Here is a 20,922-nt window from a genome sequence, read left to right on the forward strand (position 1 = left end):
CGAAACATGGCTCTCGATCTCTTTCTAAAGAGGAAACTGATTTCTGGACTAAAATTCTTGAGGTAATAGCCATTCCATCTAATAGTTTCCCTTTAGTGGAAACTGATTTCTGCAGTTCAAATGCATATTTAGACCTATTTTAGTAATGGTACTGTGAGGGGAGATCTTCTTGAAAATATGAAACTACAAAATCTGGACCTAAAAATATCGTTTTGTTGCCGAAAGCAAAATTGATATTATAAACTTTATGCTCTTGAATATCACTGCCATTCTTTTTCATTTTAGTCCAAAACTATAGTGTGAAATTTCAAATATACCTGTGAAACCATGCAGATATTTCTTGTGCTAGGAGTTGTTTGTAATTAATCTTGGAAATGAAGGCACTTTAGATATTGAAAAACAAATTGTCAGACTGATGTCTCAAGGTATTTTACTTGTTTCCAATATTTACTTGCATTTGAGCAGCTGAGAATCGAGGTGAATAAGTGTTGGAGGTCACTCGTACAACATAGTTAATTGGCTCTTGCTTACATGCCAAGGTCTACCTCCATACATCTGATTCTGGTCTGGCCTCAGGATTGGTTGAAATGTCTGCAGCCAGCATTGATGCAGATACATTGAATCGGATATTCATAACTTCCCAGGTAAGTACATAAGCGTCACCAGTTAATAAGTAAGCCATATGAGTATCTGCATTTAAGGCCTAAAGTGGATTGCTTTATCTCCTTGTGGTCAAGAAAATAAACATATTTTTTCCCTGATCAAATGGTTTTATTAATCTATTAGTATATTTCAGGATTCATTTATGCTGTTTACATCCGTGTCTTAACTCTTTAACTGGTGGGAGAAGAGACATGGGTGGTGGGCTGATTTTTCTAATGGTGAATATCGGTGGAGTCTGGCATTTTACCTTCTCAAGAGTGTGACATTGATTCATTTCAGGATTGTAATAGTCAAAGTTTGACACGGCTTCTTTAATATTTGCTTACATAATTGTTAGGAAAAGTTGAATTCAAATCATCCTCTTAGAGAAGAAGCATCGGTGTAGATGGTATATATTGATGCTATTTTTAATTTATTGGTTTACAATTGTGCGGGCAGAGGTTCTTGCATCCCTAGAAGATGACTGGATTGCAGATATACCACATGTCTAAGTTGACGAAAGCATCACAGTTGACCAACTTCAAGCCTAGTAATGGCTAGCTGTTGGACCTGCGAATTGGAGTTCAAGTAAAACGTGCTTAATAAATTTTAAAATTAGAACACAAACCAGATATCATAATCCTCAAAGCACAGTATCTCTCGTAGATTGTAGAAGATATGATGTGCTTCAAAGTTCACTATATCCAACTTGTGTTCTTCCAAATCACTACACGTACCAGATATTAGCACTTGATTCCAGCCAAAAGGCCAAAAAATATATGCTACTTCAAGTCTCTTGCTTCGCCTTTTATATCGTCATTCTCTTCCGTGCTTCTTTGACACGACCGATGTGGGAAACCAATGTTTCACAATTGCAAAGGAGCTGCTACCGGGGTTGAATGTGGAAGGCTTTTTAGCAATGAATTTGTGATTCGTATTAACACCATGACTTGTACAAGAGATTAAAGTCAACTAATTTTCTACCACTTTCCAGACTCATAATGAAAAGAAAATCTTGGCTTTAAAGGCCAGCTCTCTCATTTGCAAAAGCAACTCAAAGGAGATTTGTGACAATGAGAAGCCACCTATAAAGGCCTGGACATGTTAAAGACATGGAGTTATCTTGGAGTGCAGTTTGGTATGATACACATGTCAAATCCATGTGTTATGACACTGGAATATGGAGCCTTTCCTCTATCAAGGAAAAGTGGCCAAGCATGCAGTCATTAAACAAATATTCAGTTTAAGAAAAGTACTCCAATGCTTAATAAACACCCGCTGGCATACAATTATATGTTACTAGCATGAAAATTGAAAAGCTGAACCAATGACAAAAGACAAATCAAATAACTAGCCATTGAGCTCAATGATCCCTATAGAAAACTCTGTCTGCATCAATTAGGCTGTGCCTCTAAGATCGTAACCAAGATTCAAGCAATCGCTGCACAAAAAGCCCCCAATGTCTTCTACCAGTGCTCCAATTTCACTAAGATTACGTCATTGCTTCTGTACTTCTTGGATGAGATTGAGATCATCCCCTTTCAATTTCCAAGAGCAATGACCCTGCTGTCAAACAATTTAATGCAAAATAATACCACAACATTTCAAGTTAGTACAAGAAGGAGAAAGAAATAGAGATCTTGCACATCATATTATGCTGTGTTCCATGTATACAACATATGTTAAGCTACATAACCCGAAAATAGAGTTTGATTCATGATATGTAACTCTAGAACATATAAAGCCAACTCACATCCATACTCCAGACTAAAAAAACCTAAGATTTTTAAAATTGCCCTCAAAACCCAATCACCCAGTTAATTTACATATAAAATTGACCCAAAATCTTAACCAATTCATACACACACCTACGAAGGAGAAGAGCCTAACAAGAAAACCCAATAAAAATTGCACAAGTAATAATTAAAGATATCCTCAGAGGAGGATAAAGACCAGTAAAAAGGATTCACAAATACGAATTAATCTCTGTAGAAGAAGGAAACAGAAGAGAGGGGGGACGAAGAAGAAGAAACCCAGGCTAGAAGGAAAAATGATCTTGTTAGAGATGAACTATATAGTGATAGAGATGAATTATAGCCGTTGCTTTAATCTGACGGTCATAATAGTAGTAGCTGAATTTAGGAGGAGGGAAAGATAAAATTTGACTGAAATTTTGGAGTCTTCCAAGCAGATGCCAGCATGGAAAAAAATTACAGAGGTGTCGAATTTTAAGTGGTTGGTTGAAGAAATGAGCTGGTATGGGTTCCTCACCTAAGAATCTCTCCAAAATTGAGCTTCAGATTCATTACATTATATGGCAGAACGAACCGCGTCCACCAAGTCATATAGGCGTAGGTGTCATAAAGACAGGCATGTAGTAATTGAAAGGGGGTATTGTCATGTCATAAACCGCAGGTCGGGGCACATGTACTTTTAATTAGGACACACGCAAATGTCAATTTGTGAAGACCAATGGCATGTCTACTCACAAGCCCCCCAACCCAAATTCTCCCCATAAAGATCTTGCTATAGGGAAATAGGTTCACTCGTGAGGTTTTGCAATGTTGGCTATGGAGCTTCCTTGTGATTTAACTAACCCAAGGTCAAAACCTGGTGGCCTCAAAACTTTCAAGGAATTGTTGTATTTGTTTTGTCCTTTTTATCTAGCTAACCCAAGGGATTGATGTTGTTGTTTTTTTTTTTTTTCTTTCCTTTCAAGTTTTACTTCTTCCTTTGAACTACCCTGATAACAATGAGAGTGTGAGACTTAAAGGGCTGTTATATTCTTTCTCTTTCTGTTTTTACTTCTTCCTTTTAACTATTGGGGGTCTGGTTCTTTTCCTTTTGTTCTTACTTTCTATTTTCTACGGTTTTATATCTTTCCAGAAGCAACAAAATTAGCCCTACTTTTAAAGTGCTTCTTATTATTGCTAACCTCTTTTCTCTTTGTAGTCAATAAGAAAAAGATTGGTACGTAGTCTAACTATTTGTATTAGTTTCAATTATATTTCTCTCGGTCTCTGTTTTCTTTTTATTCAACTATTCAATAAAAAAAATGATTCCAAGCGATATTTATTTTTGGTAATCTATTTGATATTAATTTTGATTGGTTTCTTACTTTGGTTAAATAATGTCAAGTATCAACACAGTTTCTTGGCGTTGCATTGAAAATTCTCTATTTCACTTCAATTAAAGAGAAAAAGTTTCAGCCCACCCCAGTTTTAAATCATGAATCCGCCACCGGTGAAAGCACCATTTACTTTAATTTTGTGAACTACAAAACCGATTCAAAGAATTCTGCATCGCATACTAGATAATAGATATGAACATGTTACATGTGTAGGTGCTCATTACCTTTCGTAGCAACACTTGTTAACAAAGAATTCTGGAACCACCCACGATGCTGATCCATACATTCAGGGTACAAGTCTGCAGGGAGACCAAGGCTGTTTCTTTTTCCCAAAACTGCAGCCCAAGAAGAGCCTGAAATAGATATAACCATTTAGATCCATGTAAACCCATACGACGTCATTGAACCGTGTAATCAATTAGCAGTAACAGAACAAAAAAGCCAGATGCAGTTATATACGAACAAGCATCAAAGTAGAATGACATAATGATTCAAATTGTAATATGGCATGTGATATTAGTCGATTGTGTGTTGAATTCTAAGGCAATTATATATGAAGCAAATATCAAAAAACAATTAATTATGACTAATCAAACTGGTAAATATTAAGTCATTAGAAATAAGGATCGAAGACTCCCTGATGTGGGAAACTATAATCACCGATAATGAAATTACCATATCACCATCAAGCTACGATGAATATAAGATGACTTCTTGTTTAGCAAGCTTAAACAAATTTGATAACTAAAATACCCGAGTCTCACCATACATCCATTGTGTCAGTTCCCTTTTCATATTCGGATGCTTTATCACGATAAATACTAGGGAGAAGATCCTCCACCTTCATGTACCACCATGCATCGCTACCCTTTTCGGAAGTTATAGCTACAAATAACTACAAAAATAGATTAGTTAAAGACTTAAAGCATCAAAATTTAATCCATATATACAATAAACCGTCATCCGCCCAACAGTGTAAAAATATGATCTTCAGTTATGCAGTCCTTGCATACAAGGATACCGAAGAATTGACCTAGCTATGTATATCTTCTTTTATATGCACTATATGCAAATACAAACGCGTGCATATTGATTAGATTATTAATTGGAATATTTACTAAATGAATTTTGAAATTATAATTATTCAAAAAGTCATTTGGACGAACTAATTTAATTTTTATAAATTAAACTTTCTATAACATTCGATGTCATTCATTCCTCGGGCTTTGGGAATTTGGCTTTTTTTAAAGATTTCTATGGTGACTATGACTAGTCAAAGGCTCAAAGCTCATGCAGGCCTAAAGTCCCCAAACTTGGTGAGCTAGTGGGTGAAGTCCCGCATAAGCCTAGTAAATAATTATCAACCTTGCAGCTTCCGGAGCTTCTGCTATCCACCTAGGTGAGGGTCACCTGCTGTCTGTTAACAGCGCGTGGGGTACAAGCGCTGACAGAACAGTGGCAAACCAAAAAACGCGTGTTTGACTCGGTAATTTTTTTTTTTTTTACCAGTCTCATTGTTTTGACATATATGAGTTTCAGAAAGGACTGTTCTCAGTTTTCAATTTAGAAAACCTAATCTCCCACCGATGGCCTCCGCCAACGAGCAGCGATCCCAGGCCGAGCTCCTCTTCAGTCTCTGCAAGCAGACCGATCCTGACTTGCTCTCACTCAAACTCGCTCACCTCCTCCAATTCTCTCCGGCGCAGGAGGCCCGGGCCATGTCCGCCATTCTCCTCCGCAGGCAGCTCACCCGCGACGACTCCTATATCTGACCCAGGCTCTCCCCGACGACGCAGTCCAGCCTCAAATCGATTCTCCTGTCCTGTATTCAACGCGAGTCAAATCGATTTCCAAGAAGCTCTGCGACACCATCTCCGAGCTCGCCTCCGAAATCTTGCCGGACAACGGCTGGCCGGAGCTCCTCCCGTTCATGTTCCGGAGATAGGGATAGGTTTCAGGACCTATTTCCGGCGATGATGAGGACATTCATGGAGTCTTTGAACAACGGGAACGAGGCCACGGCACAGGAGGCACTCGAGTTGTTCATCGAATTGGCTGGGACCGAGCCAAGGTTCCTCAGGAGGCAGATTTTGGAGGTGGTTGGTTCTATGCTGCATGTTGCTGAAGCTGAGTCCTTGGAAGAAGGGACCAGACACTTGGCCATAGAGTTTGTAATCACTCTAGCCGAGGCCAGCGATGGAGCCCCGGGGATGATGAGGAAGTTGCCGCAGTTTATTAGTAGGTTGTTTGCCATTTTGATGAAGATGGTTTTGGATATTGAGGATGATCCCTCATGGCATACCGCGGAGACTGAAGATGAGGATGCTGGTGAGTGGTAATTACAGTGTTGGGCAGGAGTGTTTGGATAGGCTTGCCATTTCCTTGGGTGGGAATACCATTGTTCCCATCGCGTCCGAGCAGTTGCTTGCCTATTTGGCTGACTCCGAGTGGCAGAAACACCATGCAGCATTGATTGCCCTTGCATAGATTGCTGAGGGTTGTTCTAAGGTATCAATTTTGCCCTTATTTTGTTATTGAATCCTGCACCGTCTGGAAACTAATTGTCACTCCCCATGGCTTCTTGTTAGTGGATCAAGATAGGAATAGTTGTTACCTCATCAGCTTTTAGATGTTTGCATATTTCACTACTTGTAGCAATGCTTGTTTTCTGTATTATATGGCTTGGTGATAAAAGCCCCATTGTGTTTCACATATGATGTTATTCTGTCAACATGATGACAACTAGGTAGAATTATAATGGGAACAGTAATCTAAGTGTGTTTTTTTTATATATACTTCTCCACTTGTAGTAACACGCTGGACATATATGAAACATTTTCATTTGAATGTGAGTTGATTGTCCTGTATGTATAATGTGCGCACACAAACTGACAGATTACGACTTTATCTCAACAACAACACAAGTTCACCTGCAAAGTATTTTTGTGCATTATACCTCTTCCTATAGTCAAATGGATTCAAGTTACCTTATTCTTAGTTTATTCCATTTAATTTTGCTCCAGGTAATGATAAAAAATTTGGAGCTAGTGGTGGCAATGGTCTTGAACTCGTTTCAAGATCCTCATCCTCGTGTAAGGTGGGCAGCTATTAATGTGATTGGACAGCTGTCTACTGATTTGGGCCCAGACCTGCAAGTTCAATATCATCAACGGGTGCTTCCGGCATTAGCTGTTGCCATGGATGATTTTCAAAACCCTCGTGTGCAGGTACATTGATATCAGTGGCTAATTTATTTATCTGTAATGACACTTGTGAAGAGAAATAAGAGTGTCTAAGAAGCTGACATTCTTGGTGGCTTGAACAAGATAATAGTTGGTGTATTATTAGGAGACTATATCTAAGGCTCTTTTTCTTATTGGTTACCACAAGTGTAGAGGTATTGTCAATCGAGACTTCACGAGAGGAGCGGTGACTGATAGGCTACCCTAGTCACAAAGGATCAATCTGATTGGATTATTGAACAATTATAGCATCTGTCTCCAAAATCAGCATGAACACCATATGACTGCTAAGCACTAGTGCATCTCACATGCGTTATTGTCTTGTAGGGTTCCAGACGTGAACATATTTCTTGATTTGTTATGCCAGATGAATGCAAACTTGTGTTTCACACAGTGATAGATGCCATATTTATTGAGGCTATGAAGAAAGTACTGTGAATATGGTTTTGAAAGATGTATCTCATGGTACTGGGGATTTATTTGTTATGTAGCAGCAGTCATCCGAAAATTGTTATTAGGCTTTCATAGGTAGGAAACAAAATGACTGGAATCTGGTGAATTAGTTATTAGATGCGATTTAAATTCAATGCAAATTTTTACTGGATCTATAAAAGAACGTGAAAACTTGGATCCTATAGTAGATATATTATGGATGCTAAACTTATGATTTGCAAAGTATATTTTCACTTCTTTTTTTTTCCTTTTAGCTCAGATTTATTGCAAGTTAATTCTCTCCCTTCTGTTGTTGCAAAACTTTTCCTTGCTTGGTGGGTTTATATTGGAACAGATTTCTCAATGAAATCTTTACTGCCATTGGCCGGGGATGTCATTCTTCTTTTCATTATTACGTGGTTCATGACATTTTTCACGTAGAAAACTAAAGGCCAAACCATTTGTAGTTCCATAGATTCTGGAGGTCAATTGACAGCTCATTATTCTTACGAGTGGCTTAGACATTGATTGTTTCTATTTTAGAATTCTCTAAATTGATGAATGTCTGTCTAGAATCCCCACCTTTGTATCCCTTAAAAGAATGAATTATGTTATAAGCAGATAATAAGTGCCACTTTTGTATGCTGTCATAGAATTCCAATAATTTCTCAGTGATAGGAACTCATGCATACCTGTCCTATTTTCTAATACAATCCCTTATATCTCAGAATTGTGGATTTTCTGGCTATAGAGTGCTTTTCTTGGTTTTGTTACTTGAATTTCTGATTAAGCATACTCTGATATATTATTTGATATTAAAAAACATTCTTGCATTAGCTTCCGTTCATTTGGATATCGTATAAGCCGTATACTATTATTATCTTCAAAATGAATACATTCCTCTAAGAATTGCGAATTATAGTTTCAGTTGAAAAATGCAATTGGAATTATTTAAAGCTTGTTATGTGCTAGAGGGACACATATTTCCTACATCTGCTTGTATTCAGTTCTGCTCTATCAGCAAAGACTCTGAGCCCACAATACCCTGCTTAATGCCTGTAAAGGGGAACTATTTCTCTTGAATTGTTTTTGTACTTTAAAATGTTGTGAGACAAGTATATTCATTTGAAAAGTTGTGCAACATATGTAAATATGGAGGTATACTAGAGAGGCTCTAAAGAAACAAAAAGTACATGAAGTAACAACCAGACTCCGGAAAGTTAGAACATCAAATGGTATCCGAATTCTCCTTGACCTGGTTGATGTGAGTCATCAGTAGCATTTGTTCAAGACTTGCTTGCTGGGGATGCCAATGGTTGGCTTCACTTGCTTAACCAAATGCTTGTGAATCTGAACAATGGTCTTGTAAAAGGGGCTGTACTTAATTTGTTCTTTGAATAACTAGAAACTTCTCAAACAAATCCAGTTTGGCTTTATCAAACTGAAAGGAGATAATACACTACAGCCCCCTTCAATCTCTCTGAGTGAATTGCGTTAAGAGCCCCCTTCCCCCTTCAATCTTTCTCATTGGCATATATTTACACTGCAGATGGCTCCTTATGATCTTCTTTTTGTAGTTTTTGTTTTGCACAGAAGTTCTGGGAGATACACTTGCAACTCATTTAGACAAATGCCTCGTGTTTATATTGGGTGCATGAAGTCAAGCAAAGTTTTCTCTGAGCCGTGAGTATAGTCTAGAACTTCAGAAACAAGTGTTAACAATCATAAGAATTTCATGATCTTTTTATGTCTCATATTACTGCTTGCTGGTGTTTTGACAGGAGTCAAAAGTGGTATGAACCAGAACGGTGGAAGGTTGGTGATAAAAAATTGTAAGTTGTACTTCAACATATTTCATCATTTAATTGAAAGTAGATTATATCCTGATTACTTGTAACTTCTTATCAAAGAATTATAATCAAATGTTTAACAAATGGGAGCAATTCACTTGTTCTGAAATTCATAAAAGCTATAAATTATTAGTTACATCTTGTTGAGTAGATTAGTAGAACATCCGATGTATTAGTTGGAAGATATGCAGTTTCCGTAGAAATGGTCTTTGTAAATTTTCTTGGTAATAGGTTTCATTTTGCATAGCTTCATGAGATATGCAAGCTCTTGGAGGTTCATGCACATTCATCCCATTTTAGACAGTTTTATACATATCTGTTTTCTGTATTCTCATAGCAAGAACAACCAACAAAATTTTATCAAGTTCAGGAACCACTCTGGGTTTGTTAAATCTTCGGAGATCCTGCCAACTACATATAATAATCACATCTTGACATAATATATGCCTAATCTAATGGTATGAGTCACAGATTTACAGCCTTGCATTTCATGCCTAATGTTGAAGATGTTATACTGAAATTATGTTTCTGCATCCAACAGATATTTTCGCCAAGCTTCAGGTGAGATGTATGTCATTTCTCAAGGTCTGCCCAAATTTGTTTGAATAAATTGGTGAGTCTTCCTTCTGCTAAACTATTTTTAGTCTGAATTCTTCCCGATAAACTGGTTCCTTCATTTTTCACTGTGCAGAGCACTAACTTGAATTCTGGTGAGTTGTTATGCTGAGTTCCTATTAGCCAATATTTTCTTACCAGGTTTATGTTTTGTCAATGGCTGATAGTATTTTTGAAATGCATGTTTATAAGTTGAACCATTTTGTGTTTGTTAGAAAGATTTGTTTTTAGTTCTGTTTTCTTTCTCTTCTGTTCACTAAAACTTGTGTTCATTTATTTGTCTACAGCTCCTATCATCATTAGTTTCATCAAGGAACAAGCACTACAAAAAAGAATTGATGTAATTGGTGAGTACTATGTCTGTATGTATATATGCATCTGGGTTTCTATATGAACTCTCATTTCAAGATGTTATGCAGAAAAGTCTGTTTTCTTAACCAAACTTACATGGGGTGAAGCTTTTGTTTATATTTCTTACATGTTCTTAATTTTGGGTCTTGGTGGAATCTGTTTGTGTGTGAGCATATTATGGTCATGACTGGCATCAAAGGTATGGTTACTTTTCTGTAGAATTGTGAGTTTGATACGGGGTTTTTGTGACTGTACATGTTGTTAATGGTGTATATGCATATGTGCATATCCATATGTAGTTGCTAAGTATATTCATGATTAAGATTAATGATGGTAAGATTTTTCTGGAGAACTGCAATTTCAGCAAGCTGGATTATATGAGATTTAAGTGATAGTGTTGTATATGGGGTTTTGCATACGCATAAAAGTCTATATGCGGCTGACATCAAAGATGGTTTACTGAAATTATGTTTCTGCATCCAACAGATATTTTCGCCATGCTTCATGTGAGATGTATGACATTTCTCAAGGTCTGGCCAATTTTGTTCGAATAAATAGGTGAGTCTTCCTTCCGCTAGAATATTTTTGGTCTGAATTCTTTTCAATAAACTGGTCCCTTCATTTATCACTATGCAGAGCACTAACTTGAATTCTGTGAGTTGTTCTGCAGAGATATTCTCCGTACCTATGCACATGATGATGTCTGTGTCGGATCTTGGTTAATTGGGCTTGATGTTAAACATCTTAATGACGCCAAGTTTTGCTGCTCCTCTTGGACAGCAGGTCTGTCTCTCTCCCTCACACACATACACAAGTTACTATATAAAATTTTGTGCCAGCCTGTGCTGATTCAGTTGATTTACTTCTTTAGGTGTTTTTTTTGTTACAGGAGCCATTTGTGTTGGTGTATGATTTGATTTGCTTTGAGGTGGTGGATCAAAGTAAAACCAGATGCAGGGAGATGGTTTAAAAGACATTGGATTCATATCCATGAGATGTTTGCAGCCTGCACAATGTAGAGTATGAAGATCAAGGAAAAACCATATCTGTGATTGAGAATTTATTCTAAGCGTCTTACCCGTAGGTGAAGTAGCTTTGTTCCCATTATAGTACACTGCAGATAGGAAAGAAGGGATTTCAACAAACTATGCCTAGAGAAGGCAGTCGTATAGCTTTATAGGTTTAAATTTGTTAATTTAATAGTGTAATGGAGGGTGTTCTTATTGCAACATAATCAAACACATTTCTTTTGTAGCATGTTGATTCGCCTTGGGTTATTCTTTATTCAGAGTAGTAAAAATTTTGGATTCCCTTTGAAATTATGTACTCATATCTGGAATGATGGTCAAGATTGGTACATTCTTGAATTTGTATTCCTCTTTGTGCCCCAAGTTCCTCTTCATTTTGATGAATCCTTGGCCAATTAAGGATAGCATCCTATGCATTGATACTGGGATACTTCATACCTAAACCAATTGCCTTAATAGACCTTTTTCTGAAACCCCGAGAACCATAGCTGATATTATCATACCAAAACTCTCAATTGTTTGCCAAGTTAATTATGATTTATGACACAAACAAAAACACGAATTTCTCAATCTTCCTCTAGAGCTTGTACATACATTGTTATGTTGTCCTGTAGCACCATCCAATTGTCAATATTTAACCCAGAATATACATCACATGAGTGTGCACCACAACATGGCAAACCTAGAATTAAGATTAAGACAGAATTATGACGACTATCATATGTGAAGCCCAAGAGCAATTCTTTACAATCAGAGTAGAACAACAATAACACAACTAAAACATAACAGAAATTTGGAGTTTGGGGTTTTGTTTAGAGTCAAACACATAACAAATTCGGAAACGTGACCGCACTACCAACAAATGAATCAAAATACAGTTTTTAACTGTAGTCTGATTACCATGTTTACTGTTGTGATAAGTTATGCCTTTCATTTCAACCATCCATGCTTCAAAGTTAACGTCACACTTATTAATTTTTCATAGTTTTTGTATAAATTCAGAAAGTAGAAATTACGTCTTGAGCTGCATTTAAGTGCTCGTATAACATTTGATTGAAGCTTGAGCATTTCTAATCTTTCCCCTCCAGTCTTCTGAATGTTTCATTGCACTTCCTATAAAGCCTGAAAATAGAACAAGTTTCTGCATTAGCAACATGCAGCATGTATTTATCCACAGAATAGACTCAGAAAAAAGGAGGATTTGATGGCTTTCAAGGTCCGCAATTGACCAGATAACCAAGCTCAGAAAGAAGAGTGCCAGAAAATTGATCGAGTGTTGATAAATAAATACAGCAAGTCTCTTCGAAACCTAGAAGATGAACTTCATGCTAATCAATCTAACAACCCAAAATATGACGAAAAGCCCAAAATCCAATACATCAGGGACCCAGATCAAGTCCATAAAACTGATTTAAGATTCAGCAATAAGTAATTTCCAAAAAGAAAAACAAAGCTAAATGATTAAACTGTAATAAGTAAAGGGTTTCATACTTTCATTATTTAGTGCCGCACATCACAAAAGTTCAAAACTTTAAGAGCCCAATCGAGCAAGCTTGAAAGAGAAATAGGGTCTAACCTCAAGTGTGTTCTTCAGCAGCTCATCAACTGTAAAGTTAAAAAGCCAAAAAAGACGAACAAAAAACAGAGAATTTCGATCAAACAAAAGGATGATACATTTACATATTTGAAATGGGTTATTCAAACTCTACCTTCCTTTATTGTCGATTGAAACTGCTTAATCGCTGCTGGATTAGGAATACCCATTTTCTTCTGTCAGTTCCCTTTGCTGATATTTAAACATAAAGAAAGACTGCAAATTTTAGTTCAACTACGGTAAACCCGAAACAAATTGCAAAAGCATTTCAATTCTGTATTAATAAAATTCATAGACATCCCAAATTCAATCAATCTAACGCTTTTATACATCAATTCCATATATTCATTACACCACAAAATTACAGATCTAATTAATCTCAATATCCCAACAGAAACACAATCACAACTCAAAGGCTTGGAATTCATACCTTGTATCATTTCTGCTGAGACAATAGTCTCAATGACCTGCTGCTTCATGCAGTCCTCCTTAGTTCCTCGTCATCCCTTTAAAAATCAATCGAAATCAAGACCAGAAGCTCCCCTTTACATTTCAATTTGTACGAAATTCAAGAACAACAATCAAAATTAATAACTCCATTAGAGTGAAATTGAAACTCAGCCTATTAACGAATGAGAGGCTTGGGAGAATGGGTTACCAGAACGAAGAGGATAATCTGGCGGCGTCCGCGGCGGCTCTGATTGAAATCAAAAGTCGGGCCCTTGGTTTTGATAAAAGGAGAGGCACCGACTCCATTCTTGGAGGTATTGAAGCTCTATTCGATTTGGAGAAGGAAGACCGGAGAAACCCAAGGTCTAGGATTCCGGCGATAGAACGTGCAGGGTCCTTCGAGGTACGGCCGACGGCGAGACTTCTGGATTTTGATGTCCGGCTTCGTCTGCGTGATGAGGCTGGCGGAGGTGGATAGCAGTGATCTTCTTCGGTTTTGATCGGAATTGGGTCCATAATCGATTGGCAGTGGCGGTGTTGTGAATTGGTGGCCGGAAATGGAGGTCTTCGATGATGGCAGAGAGAAGTGGAAAGGAAAGAGGAGATAATTAGGTGTGCAGCCGAGGAAGAGAGAGAGAGACTGTGTTGAGTTTCTAGGGTTGGTTTCTATAAATCCCAGTGGACATAAAAGGTAAAATTGGCCGCTGGAGGGAAAGAATGAAAATTGAAAATTGAAAAACGCCGCCGTTTTATTTATTAAAATTTTTTTTTAAGAAATTAATATAAACTTTTTATAAGTCATTAATCATTGCTAAATAGTGCACGATTTGTGTCCACAATCGAATAGAAATATGTCATACCAATTTACTACTAACGATATAAATAAAACTAAAAATAAAAACATGGTACATCTCAAACATTTACAGCAATTTAAGTATAACTTGTTTATTAAGGTTATTCAAAAATAAAACCCTCCATGAGCAAAATGGGGGAGGAAAATGAATTTTTTAAAATGCCCCGCTGGATGTTGTCCGCATACGAATATATGGTAGTGGTAGGAATTTCGGCCATTTCCGCCTTCGGTTGGGCATCGATCTACACGGTCAACTCGATACCCTAATTAGAACATAAAACAAATATGCTCGCAACCGGTCCTTGCAAATTCATTTTTTTTTATTTCTCAGCTCCCACACTCTCGTGGGTAGGGGGTCTACCTGCGGATGTAAAAATTCCGGGATTTCTGTTCGCGGACAGTGCCCCTCCCCTTGGGGAAGTTTGTGTGTGCAAAGCGTTGACCGCTCCATTGGGTGACTTATTCATGGCGGATCGGCCTCATTTTTTAACACAATACCTATCACTGTTTTATCAAGATAAGGGAATTTTCGGATTGATCGATTTCCATTTCAAAATTTTTGGATCGCACATAATCCTTATATGCCTAGTAATGTAGTATAATTTGTTAATTAGGCTTGTTACCCACCAAAAGCAAAATGGGGGAGGAAATGAAATTTTTTTAAATGCACCGTCGGATGTTGTCTGCATGCGAATATATGGTAGTGGTAGGAATTCCGGCCATTTCCGCCTTCGGTTAGGCATCGATCTACACGGTCAACTCGATACCCTAATTAGAACATAAAATAAATATGCTCGTAACTAGTCCTTGGCAAATCAATTTTTTCGATCTTTGAGCTCCCACATTCTCGTAGGTAGAGGGTCTACTTACGGATGTAAAAATTCCAGGACGGTTGTCTGCGCATGGTGTCGCTACCCTTAGGGAAGTTTGCTTGTGCAAAGCATTGACCGCTTTGTTGGGTGTCTTATTCACGGCGGATCAGCCTAATTTTTTTACACAATACCTATCACTGTTGTATAAACATATGGGAATTTTCAAATTGATCGATTTCTATTTCATAATTTTTTGATTGCACATAATCTTTATATGCCTAGTAATGTAGTATAACTTGTTTATTAGGCTTGTTACCCTCCATGAGCAAAATGGGGGATGAAATGGAATTTTTTTAAAATGCACCGTTGGATGTTGTCTGCATACAAATATATGATAGTGGTAGAAATTTCAACGATTTCCACTTTCGGTTAGACCTCGATCTACCGGGTCAACTCGATACCCTAAATAGAACATAAAAAAAATATGCTCGTAACCGGTCCTTGGCAATTCACTTTTTTCAATCTTTCAGCTCCCACACTCTCGTGGGTAGGGGGTCTACTTACGGATGTCAAAATTCCGGAACGTTTGCCCACGCATGGTGCCACTCCCCTTAGGGAAGTTTGCTTGTGCAAAGCGTTGACCGCTCTGCTGGGTGCCTTATTCACGGCAAATCACTCTAATTTTTTTACACAATACCTATCACTTTTGTATAAACATATGGAAATTTTCGTATTGATCGATTTTCATTTCAAAATTTTTTAGATCGCACATAATCCTTATATGCCTAGTAATGTAGTATAACTTGTTTATTAGGCTTGTTACTCTCCATGAGCAAAATGGGGGAAGAAATAGAATTTTTTAAAATGCACCGTCAGATGTTGTCATTATACAAATATATGGTAGTGGTAGAAATTTCAGTGATTTCCGCCTTCCATTGGGCCCCGATCTGCCCGGTCAACTGGATACCCTAAATAAAACATAAAATAAATATGCTCGTAACCGGTCCTTAGCAATTCACTTTTTTCGATCTTTCAGCTCCCACACTCTCGTGGGTAGGGGGTCTACTTACGGATGTCAAAATTCCGGAACGGTTGTCTGCGCATGGTGCCACTGCCATTAGGGAAGTATGCTTGTGCAAAGCGTTGACCGCTCCGTTTGGTGCCTTATTTACGGTGGATTGGCCTAATTTTTCTACACAATACCTATCACTGTTGTATAAACATATGGGAATTTTCAAATTGATCAATTTCCATTTCAGAATTCTTGGATTGCACATAATCTTTATATGCCCAGTAATGTAGTATTACTTGTTTATTAGGCTTGTTACCCTCCATGAGCAAAATGGGGACACAATGAATTTTTTTTTAAATTCAGCGTTGGATGTCGTCCGCATACAAATATATGGTAGTGGTAGAAATTTCAGCGATTTCCGTCTTCGGTTGGACCTCGATCTACCCGGTCAACTCGATACCCTAAATAGAACATAAAACAAATATGCTCGTAACCGGTCCTTGGCAATTCAATTTTTTCGATCTTTCAGCTCCCACACTCTCATGGGTAGGGGGTCTACTTACAGATGTCAAAATTTTAGGACGTTTGTCCGCGCATGGTGTCCCTCCCCTTAGGGAAATTTGCTTGTGCAAAGCGTTGACCGCTCCGTTGGGTGCCTTATTCACGGCGGATCGGCCTCATTTTTTTACACAATACCTATCACTATTTTATAAACATATGAGAATTTTCGGATTGATCGATTTCCATTTCAGAATTTTTGGATCGCACATAATCCTTATATGCCTAGTAATATAACTTGTTTATAGGCTTGTTACCCTCCATGAGCAAAATGGGGACACAATGATTTTTTTTTAAAATTCACCGTTGGATGTCGTCCGCATACAAATATATGGTAGTGGTAGAAATTTCAGCGATTTCCGTCTTCGGTTGGACCTTGATCTACCCGGTCAACTCGATACCCTAAATAGAACATAAAACAAATATGCTCGTAACCGGTCCTTGGAAATTCAATTTTTTCTATCTTTCAGCTCCCACACTCTCATGGGTAGGGGGTCTACTTACGGATGTCAAAATTTTAGGACGTTTGTCCGCGCATGGTGCCCCTCCCCTTAGGGAAATTTGCTTGTGCAAAGCGTTGACCGCTCCGTTGGGTGCCTTATTCATGGCGGATCGGCCTCATTTTTTACACAATACCTATCACTGTTTTATAAACATATGGGAATTTTTGGATTGATCGATTTCCATTTCATAATTTTTGGATCACACATAATCCTTATATGCCTAGTAATATAATGTAACTTGTTTATAGGCTTGTTACCCTCCATGAGCAAAATGGGGGACACAATGAATTTTTTTTAAAATTTACCGTTGGATGTCGTCCGTATACAAATATATGGTAGTGGTAGAAATTTCAGCGATTTCCGTCTTCGGTTGGACCTTGATCTACCCGGTCAACTCGATACCCTAAATAGAACATAAAACAAATATGCTCGTAACCGGTCCTTGGCAATTTATTTTTTTCGATCTTTCAGCTCCCACACTCTCGTGGGTAGGGGGTCTACTTATGGATGTCAAAATTTTAGAACGTTTGTCCGCACATGGTGCCCCTCCCCTTAGGGAAATTTGCTTGTGCAAAGCGTTGACCGCTCCGTTGGGTGCCTTATTCACGGCGGATTGGCCTAATTTTTTTACACAATACCTATCACTGTTTTATAAACATATGGGAATTTTTGGATTGATCGATTTCCATTTCAGAATTTTTGGATCGCACATAATCCTTATATGCCTAGTAATATAATATAACTTGTTTATAGGCTTGTTACCCTCCATGAGCAAAATGGGGGACACAATGAATTTTTTTTAAAATTCACCGTTGGATGTCGTCCGCATACAAATATATGTTAGTGGTAGAAATTTAAGCGATTTTCGTCTTCGGTTGGACCTCGATCTACCGGGTCAACTCGATACCCTAAATAGAACATAAAACAAATATGCTCGTAACCGATCCTTGGCAATTTAATTTTTTCGATCTTTCAGCTCCCACACTCTCGTGGGTAGGGGGTCTACTTACCGATGTCAAAATTTCTGGACGTTTGTCCGCGCATGGTGCCCCTTCCCTTAGGGAAATTTGCTTGTGCAAAGAGTTGACCGCTCCGTTGGGTGCCTTATTCACTGTGAATTGGCCTAATTTTTTTACACAATACCTATCATTATTGTATAAACATATGAGAATTTTTGGATTGATCAATTCCCATTTCAGAATTTTTGGATCGCACATAATCCTTATACGCCTAGTGATGTAGTATAACTTGTTTATTAGGCTTGTTACCTTCCATGACCAAAATGGGGGAGGAAATGGAATTTTTTCAAATGCACCGCTGGATGTTTTCCGCATCCAAATATATGGTAGTGGTAGAAATTTCGACGATTTCTGCTTTCGGTTGGACCTCGATCTACCCGGTCAACTCGATACCCTAAATAGAATATAAAATAAATATGCTCATAACCGGTCCTTGGCAATTCATTTTTTTCGATCTTTCAACTCCCACACTCTCGTGGGTAGGGGGTCTACTTACGAATGTAAAAATTCCAGGACGTTTGTCAGCACATGGTGCCGCTTCTCTTAGGGAAGTTTGCTTGTGCAAAGCGTTGACCACTCCGTCGGGTGCCTTATTCACAGCGGATCGGCCTAATTTTTTTACACAATACCTATCACTATTGTATAAACATATGGGAATTTTCAGAATGATCTATTTTCATTTCAGAATTTTTCAATAGCAAATAGTCTTTATATGCCTAGTAATGTAGTATAACGCTTGTTACCCTCCATGAGCAAAATGGGGGACGAAATAGATTTTTTTCAAATGCACCGCTGGATGTTGTCCGCATAAGAATATATGGTAGTGGTAGAAATTTCAGCGATTTCCGCTTTCGGTTGGATCTCGATCTACGCGGTCAACTTGATATCCTAAATAGAACATAAAATAAATATGCTCTAACTTGTCCTTGACAATTCACTTTTTTCGATCTTTCAGCTCCCACACTCTCGTGGGTAAGGGATCTATCAATTTCTGTAAAAATTCCGAGACGTTTGCCCTTGGATGGTGCCCCTCCCTTTAGGGAAGTTTGCTTGTACAAAGCGCTGACTCATAGTAAAAACTATTAACGGCTTTTGGCTTCATTTCAAAATCGATCCACTCAATCAACCAAAATTTATATAACTAACAATAAAACACAAGTTTCCAATCCATCTGGCCTTGTTCATGACTATCACGCATAAGCTCTAGCTTTGTAACTTATATACAAAATCTATAAAAAATAATTCCTACTGTTACTTAGAGAGCTTAATTTTATAATTTTTCTATATTTTTTTTTTTGCCATTTTAATTTTATGTCATGGACAAATTTGAGATAACAAAGTGTAGTTTATTAAAAATAATTTATCACAAAACCATTCATAAAAAATAAAAATGCGTACAAAATAAGTAAAAACAAAAAACCCAAGCCCATGGCAAACGGCCAGGCCCAAGTACCACCAAGTCCAAGCCCATTTCGAGTTTTGCAAGGAACGCAGAACCACCGAAACTGACGATCGGAGCTTCACCTCATCGCAAGTATCTGGATATTAACCTCCTACTGCCACGAAACCTTGCCCACGAACAGTATAACATATTATACCAGATCTCCACCCAGTCAACCTGTATGGATTTTCCCGTCGCTGACATCGAAGCCCGGAGAAATCATCACCAAGATCGCGTCCTACACACGATTCTGTTCATCACTTCTGATTCAACTCAAGTGGTCACCACTTCTCCTTTTGCTAACCGGGTTTCTGGAACTGCTAGAAATGAAGGTCAGGAGGCCCTTTTCGATTACCTGCATTGTACTCGAAGCTTCGGCTTCACTGATAAATAGCATATTAGCAAGAACTCCCCAAAGTTTCTTGAAAATTTACTCTCCAAGATTGACCCAATTGACTACTGCAACTCAAAAACCCTATTGACCCAATTGGAAAACCAATCAAAGAACATAAATTCAAGGTAAAAAGCACATCCAAAACCAGAACCCAACTCAAATACCCCATATATCACAACAAATTTTTCCAGATATCCCTAATCCTACATCAACTAATCTTATTTACTACTGCAACTCAAAAACCCAATTGACCCAATTGGAAAACCAATCAAAAAACACAAATTCAAGGTAAAAAGCAATCAAACTTAAGATGGGTATCTCAGTTTTTTGTGACAGTGTGAACAGATTTCTGCTTGGAATCAGCTCCAGGCTTGGTTGATGACCTCCCAATCTTGTTTTTTGTGAATCCAATCTTGGTTTTTGGGCGGAGGCGAGTAGGATTAAGCGATCCCATGATCGGCGATATGGCTTTGGGGAGCATACCAGAGGGAGGTACCTCTACTCCTTTCTACCTCAATGAACTAAGGCCATTTACCCCCTCGTTTCTACCTCAATGAATGATAGAGCTGAATTTTCGGCTTTGGGGACCTTGTATCCGAGCACGGGGACGGTGAAGAAGGGGAACAATACCAGCGGCTCCAGAGCTATTCCATTCTTTCTTGGCGTTGGCATATTACCCACTTTTTACCCGGGACCTCTCTCAATAGGGAGTTACCTTTTTTTGTTTCTTCAAACCCGTTTGTATGAGCACGGTAACGGAGAGTTGAACGTTAGTCAGATTGGGTCAGATTGGGTCAGACCTTTAGCCTAGCCATACCAATATGCGGCTGTCATTCTGCCACGTCACCAGGTGACCCTCACCTAGGTGGATAGCAGAATCTTCGTGCAGCTTCACGATTAAACGATGTCGTCATAGGATAGAGAATATTTAAAGGGTTAAAGCTGGGAATGAAGCATCTCTCTTAAACTAATCCCGCGCTTTAAATCATTACTCTA

At 38.2% G+C, this 20,922-nt stretch overlaps 1 long non-coding RNA gene across 3 annotated transcripts; it reads left to right on the plus strand.

Moving 5' to 3' along the window:
- Nucleotides 1–5,339: 5,339 nt before the first annotated feature.
- LOC112168773 lies at nucleotides 5,340–11,581 on the plus strand. 3 transcript variants are annotated; one of them, XR_002924411.2, is made up of 9 exons: nucleotides 5,340–6,280; nucleotides 6,796–6,999; nucleotides 8,996–9,129; nucleotides 9,228–9,278; nucleotides 9,838–9,909; nucleotides 10,199–10,258; nucleotides 10,749–10,820; nucleotides 10,933–11,045; nucleotides 11,152–11,581. It is a non-coding gene; the product is annotated as an uncharacterized LOC112168773 (long non-coding RNA). The 3 variants fall into 3 exon arrangements; XR_002924412.2 differs by having other exon boundaries at nucleotides 9,024–9,129; XR_002924410.2 differs by having other exon boundaries at nucleotides 6,796–9,129.
- The last annotated feature ends 9,341 nt before the right edge of the window (nucleotides 11,582–20,922 follow it).

The sequence above is a fragment of the Rosa chinensis genome, chromosome 6, assembly GCF_002994745.2.
Source record: "Rosa chinensis cultivar Old Blush chromosome 6, RchiOBHm-V2, whole genome shotgun sequence".
Classification (NCBI taxonomy): domain Eukaryota; kingdom Viridiplantae; phylum Streptophyta; class Magnoliopsida; order Rosales; family Rosaceae; genus Rosa; species Rosa chinensis.